Source organism: Porites lutea, chromosome 1 (genome assembly GCF_958299795.1).
Source record: "Porites lutea chromosome 1, jaPorLute2.1, whole genome shotgun sequence".
NCBI classification, from domain to species: domain Eukaryota; kingdom Metazoa; phylum Cnidaria; class Anthozoa; order Scleractinia; family Poritidae; genus Porites; species Porites lutea.
In genome coordinates, this window is record NC_133201.1 from 47,429,473 (window position 1) to 47,436,541 (window position 7,069).

Below are 7,069 nucleotides of genomic sequence, written 5' to 3' on the forward strand. Positions count from 1 at the left end.
GTTTTCCAGTCAGCAAGATAACAAAACGACTCTGCGTGCGTGCTAGTGCCACCAATACTTTAAAAGGTAAATAACTTTCAATAAATGTCATAGAGTACAATTGTTTGCGGCAACAAAAAGTAAAAACCGAATGACCTTGGGAAGATATATCCTGTTAAATAGTTTCTTTCCTTGTACCTATGTAAAAATGCTATTCCGGAATAGAGGAAATACGAAGAAGAAACTGTGAGGTAAATTATATTATATTCTTTTTTCGTAGACTTTGTAAAACTAAAGGCTGTAACTGTTCGTGAAATACTGCGAAAAATACCAGTTAGCCGGAGGAAAAAGGGAAATAATAATTTGGTTATTAAAACGACAAAATCAAGAATATAGAAGAAAAATCTTCGTCATGATTGGGGCCGAAAAATGGTTAAAAGTGGCGATTTTGACAAATTTTAAGGTTGTAATGTCTTTTCTTCACGTAATTTTTGCCTTTTCCAACGCAACGAAAATTGTAAACTCCCGTTATTTACATTTAAAGCGAATTTTCTTTTTATAAAACAAACTAGGCAGCAGAAAATTCAATTCATAGTCCACTTTTTAAAAACCAAGTCACTTAGTGTATTAAACTAAGTGGATTTTTGGAATGAAGCCGAAAGCAAAAGGGGTCAAACTGGAGTGCGATTTTGACATGTTGTAATATCGTATTTTTTCCCACATTATCTTGTCTTTCATGCCAACGCAATTAAATTTGTAAACTCCCGTTATTTACATTTAAATCGATTTTTTTTTCTGAAAAACAAACTTGGCAACAACAAATTCAATTCATAGACGACTTTTTTAAAACCAAGTCAATTAGTGAATTTAATGGCTTTTAAATCCGTTACAAATATACTCCTCAAAAGGCATGCCCATACAGTTTGAAAAAATCATAAACTCCTCACTGTGAAACTACTAATGTGTTCACGGTTCAAGGTAGCTATGACCCAAAGAGGGCTCCGGCATATTGAAAGCATAAAATTCAATAGGTACCTGCAACCCAATTGGGTAAATGGTAGCAGTGGAAATCTAGCTTTTAATTAGAATTATCTCATTCAAATCCATTAGCTATGGAGATTTAGACATAAAATGAACATAATTTGACTCAGTTTAAATGCAAATTACACATTTACATTAAATTTCGACAGTCCTTATAGTAATACTATTGATAAAACTAGCGATCAATATGTCTGCGCAGCTGTTGGTTGTAAATAAGCGAAAGGCACAACAGCCTTGTCGTGACTCTTGACACATTCGTGTCTCGTTTACGTCGATGCCACCTAAATGATCATAATTTTCCAAAGAACTGAACAGCAGCAGGACAAAAGGAAGAGAACAAAAATTCATAAAAATACCGAAGAAGGTAACTGGTGTTATTTTCTAGAATTTGAGAACTGTCGCTTGTTTATAATTCTAACCAATTGCCTTGTTTTGATCCAGTTAATAAGGAAAGGCAGCTTTATTTATCTGAGATCTTCACTTGTTTGTATTTTTGGTAGTATTTTTTATCATATCATGTGTGTTTGTCTTTTTAATTTTAGCGGAGCCATCTCTCGCGCGCAGCGGATCCTCCATTGTTATGGAAAATGGGAACCTATCGATTCACCATGCCCATTTTCACATTATAGACCATAATGCACCTTGTTTACCCCCCAATTTTGCAGAACCAGTTCCTTCGATTTCTCTTGGGACGACTGTAATACCCAGGAGAAGTGAAGACTGTGTTCACACTTAGCCGGATACCGGATAGCTTTTGAGCCGACACGGAAATCATACCGGATAGGGCTTCTGTTCACGCACCAGAACAGTTGTGGCGGCGCGATTTCTTTGACGGAGCGGAGCTGCGTTGCGCCGATTTTTTAAGCGGAGAGTTACATGTCGGATAGTGTGAAAAAATCCTAAAATCAAAGGTTGAGCAAAATTTTGGGGCAGTATGGTCTGTGTGAAAATGATGATTTGGTAGTCACGTGACCGTCCGTACATCTGTCCGTACATAAGTACAGACATTCGTCCGCCCCTGTATGTAAGCAAGGGAGAAATTTCGCATTTAAGCACCCGCTTGTTTCGGCGGTAAATCGCATGGTCACCAGAACTTTAAGGACCAAAAAATCAAAACAAAAAGAAAACCGAGGCTTTTCTCAACTAAATTTTAATGTCTACACTGACGTATTCTTTTTACATATCTTCATACGGTGAGGTCTTCCTGAATTTTTTTCTTATGGTAAAAAGAAACGTTTATGCAACACTCCTCTTACACAATTTTCAGCGTATTTCTAATGTCTTAACGGAGGAACTTCTCAATGTCACATCTCAGTGTTTATTTACGGACAGCATTGTGGTATGTTTCTCCGTTAAGTTCAAACTCGGGGTCATAAGACATGACCACCTGAGTGCCCACTATCACCACAAATATAGAGTCACCTGAATGTTATCTAGACGTCACGATGGTTTACCGCAAAATTCAGCTGCCATCATATCCTCTATGTTAGGTTACTGCATTTAGTGTCGAAAGGTACCAACACGCTTACCGGGCAACAAGCGAGTTTCTAAAACTTTCTCATGTAAGTTATAGGTCTGAAAGGGAACTAATACCCTATTAGCGAGGCCATTTTCCACTATATTAGAAGACTGTACATGAGACAATCAACTTCAATGCGCCAACAACTTTTCGAAGCTTTCAGGTCCATGAATCATAGAAACGAGGAGTTCCCGCTGAATTAGGTTGAACGATGATATAACACCTGATTGAAAGGCGTTTGTAAACCCAGCCTTTTGTTTAACCTTGTTAGCACTTTTTTTTAGCGTAGTAGATTACTGTTTGCAAACTCATGAGGGTATCCCTTGTCAAGGTGGCAGAACAGCAAAACTTTGTTAAATAAGTGACCATGATCTAGCGTTATTTGGAGGAGGAGGCCTATCTCAAAATACAGCGTAAAATCACCATGACTATTTCTGAAGCCACATTTAAATATTCAGCTGCCATCATTTAGAAAGGGTTTAATAGATGACTTTTATTTTTTTAACGCGGTCGTGCTTTGTTAACCAACATTACAGCCTTTGCTATTTGTAAAACTGAATTGTAGATTAACCATTTCAGGTCATTTAATTATAATCCAATGTGAAAGTAGGTGTATACCATATAAGTAAATACTTTTGCTTCATTTGTGCCATCAAGGCCTTTTGGAAAAGTTATACATTTTTTTTATTTTTAGTGTTCGCAAAATATACTACATTTATAGCCTACATTCAGAGATGAACATTTGTTTCAGACTAGAACTAATTTTACACCGCTATACATTTTACATACATACATACATGATTTATTGAACACTTCCCCTTAGGCGCTTTTCAGTGTCATTTTTGCAGTGTATTTGTGGGAATATTGCGCCTCTGCCTCAAGGCCCATGGTGTGAAAGGAGTTTTTTTTGTGTACGCCGCAGTGACATTCTCATTAAGTGAATAAGGTTGTAGCTCACTCGGCCTAGGTGGGACGTTGTTAATTGAAGTCAGCCCTTAAAGATGACACATGTTTGTCACCATGAGAATAAATGACAGGCTGTTTTTTTTTCCTTTAAATATTTAATACTGTTTTTAAATTTACAGATCGTAGATACCTCAGTTGTCCTGTGTTTTAGCGCTTGCCTTCGTTTATAAGTGCTGAGAAGAATGACAATAGCTATGAGTTGGATTTTGCTACCGTGAACCAGTAAGTATATTTCATCATAACGTAAGATAAGGAAATATGAACAAGGCAAATGTATGTATTTTTGTGTTATGTTTTTGTCTAATTAACATCCTCGTAAACGACGTTATTGACGATGTAGCAAAACGCCCTTGATAAATGAACGTTAGCATTTATTGTAGCCCCCCCAAAATTCTGTAAACGGAGGAAAGGGCGTTGAATGTTTCATTAACTTATTTAACCAAGTATGCTATGTACATCGAATTGTTAATGACAAACTGACGTTTTTTTTTTTGTTCTTCATGACTAAATCATCACTTACCATACCCAGGCCAGAAAGAATTATCATGAACTTGACTTTCTTAGTCACTGCCAAACTATCGGAAATTTTCGTCATTTAGGAACTCGCAGAAACTTATAATTTGTTAACATAACAATAAGCATAACATCACGTTTATTCAAACCTCGAATTTGAGAGTAGCTGAAAAAGCTAATATCTCCGAGAAAAAAAAAATAGTAAGAGTAATTCTAAAAACAAAGGAAATTGAAAATAGAATCGACGAAATAGAAGCAAGTACAAGACTGTGAGAAAAAGAAATTAAAAGAAATTAACTATTCAAAAAAATGATGTCTTCGACTGCCACTTTTTAAAGGTAATCAATGATATTACAGTAAAACTAAAATAAACAAACAATAATCGTTCACATGATCAACATCTACCGACATCGATTATAATCAATCATATTAATCATAATTATCATAATAATAGTAACAATTATTATTATTAAAATATGACACGAACTGGCCTTGCGAAAAAATTATTGGGATAGCTGACACTAATTTCAGTCCTCTTTTGAGCTAAAAGTCTTTATATCAAAAATACTGTGTATAAAAAAGTGTTGAACAAATGGTTTTTTGACAGTGCATAAATTGCATTAATTTCATTGACATAAGGGGCGTATTTCGTAGCAATATCTATTATGAAAGAAAAACATACTTATTAAACGCCGTTTAATTATTCAATAATAATTTGTGATAAAGGTTTATTGAAGGGGATTTAAAGCCAACATTAATTTCCCAGTTAAATTTCACGAGAAGCGGCCAGATAGTAAATAGAAAAAAAAAATATCCAAAAAGTACTTCAGACCACAGACAGCCCAATATCGTTAAACTTACTGCATTAGTGTGAAACGAACGATTTATGGCCTGTGCATAAGAAATTCAAAATAGAACTGTCAATATATAAAAGAAAGGCATAAATGTAGAAATAAACCTGCGGATTGTTTTTTTCTTTTTCCGTGTAAACGGGGCTCATGTCGAGGGACATTTTCCACGCTGTGGCACTTTGTTGTGGTAACTCCACGCTTGACAATGACAAGTTGTTGGAAGTGCCTGCGATTCCTGTGGTGCTTTTCTGTGGCGATTCCCAAAATCATACCAAATTATTTCAGTTAAACGAATAATGATATTGAGAAACCATTTTGCTAAGATTTTGTTTGTTGGAAAGTTATTTACTGGCACCCCGCAGCCCCTCCATCGCTCTGGGAGATCATAGACGGGCATCTTTTAACCCTTTAAGCCCCAATATCCACATACAAATTCTCCAAACTGATCTCCATACATTTCCTTCATGAATGAGTTGAGAGAATTTGATAAAAGAGCAAGGCATTTTCCCTTAGGTGATCATTTTATTAATTCTCATAACCTCATCCCTTGACATTGTATGGATATCGTTGGGAGAAAATTGACGTTAGTCACTATTGGGACTTAAAGGGTTAAAATTCCTACTCTATTCTTGTGGACAGTCATTAAGCATTAACCAAAGTGTTCTTGCGTAGACAAACCGTGGCTTCACAGCCTTAATCAACATCTAGTCCAAAGTAACAGGTGTTTTTAGTTGAAGAAAGAAATAGAGATGGTCTCAAAACGAAGTATTGCGATCTCAAAAAGAATTTACTGCAGCTGGCATTTACATATTATCATGAAATATGCATACGGTTTACCTTTTTCTCTGGATACTGTTCGAGACCAAGAACATGAGTGTAAGGTAAACTGTGGAACGAAATAACTCACTTTTTTTCCAGCTCGATAGGTTTAAATCATTTAAGGTTGAGAAAAGAATTTAAAACGTTTGTATTACTAGGCCCAGGTCCGGCGTCTGAATCAATTAGGAATGCCTATTTCAATTTGAAACGGCTCAGCCGCTCTTTTCGCCTACTAGCCCGACCGGGAATTTCGACTTTACGACGCCTTTGATTCAGTCGCAGCACTTTTTGTGCGACAAACCTAAAGCATAAATAATTGTAACGTATTTTGAAAGCAGTTTGACCGAAATGATTAGAGCGATTTTCGTATGACCTTGAAAAAAGTTTTCGGTAAGTGTTCGTTATATGTTTTATCAGCCAATGGATGAAATGATTAAAACATGGCCTCTTCGTTTTCCCGCCAATATGGAAAAGGGGTTGTTCGATTGGCCAATCGTGTCACAGTATGACGTCAAAGCAAGGTATATCGGTTGATTTCTAGAAAAATCTCGGCTCCTTTTCAATTTAGTTTGGCTGGAATTAAGATCTTGTCTTAATCAATTCAGGTGGTCTTAATCTTCATTACTTTGGAGACGGTCCGGCGGAACAGTTGTTGTTCGCGATTATTACTTTTTTGATTAAACGCACTATTGAAAAACAGCAGCAACAAATCCTGAATTGAAATTTTCATTTCAATTTGGGTAATCTGAACTGTGGATAAATCGACATATTCGAATCCGTATGTCGTTAGCTTATGGTTCGGGATCGATAAAAACAAGTAATCATTTAAAACGATGACAACTTGTCTTTTGGTGCTTATCACACACTTAATCTGTCCACTGCTGTCACAGAAAGGTAAATAAAGATAGCCTTTTAGGAAAAACGATCTTAAACCAAACAATGAAAGAAAAACTGTCCAAGTTTAATAAATTTCTAATGAAACACCTGTTATTCACGATTAGTGTATATTAAACGAAAAAACCTTCTGAGCACCTAGTTCAGTTCTTTGACGCACAGTAACAAGGTAACTAAGGTAGGCAGTGCATCATTGAGCAGGTTTATGCGATCATGATAGTTTTAACACGGCATTCTACAGATTAACCTGCAAGTACAGCCGTCCCGGGAGCGAGTAGAGACAGTTGTATTCGCAGGCTATCGGCAGGGGCAAATGGGAACTGGTTTCGTCCCCCAAAATGATATATGGATCAATTGGCTTTGGAATCACGAATATGGCGACAGAAAACAGTGCCGTATTCGCCTTAGGAATTTGACACAAGTTTTGTAGTGACTCGCAAGAACTAATGGGTATTTAAAGGGAAATATAAATATTTTACAGCAGTGA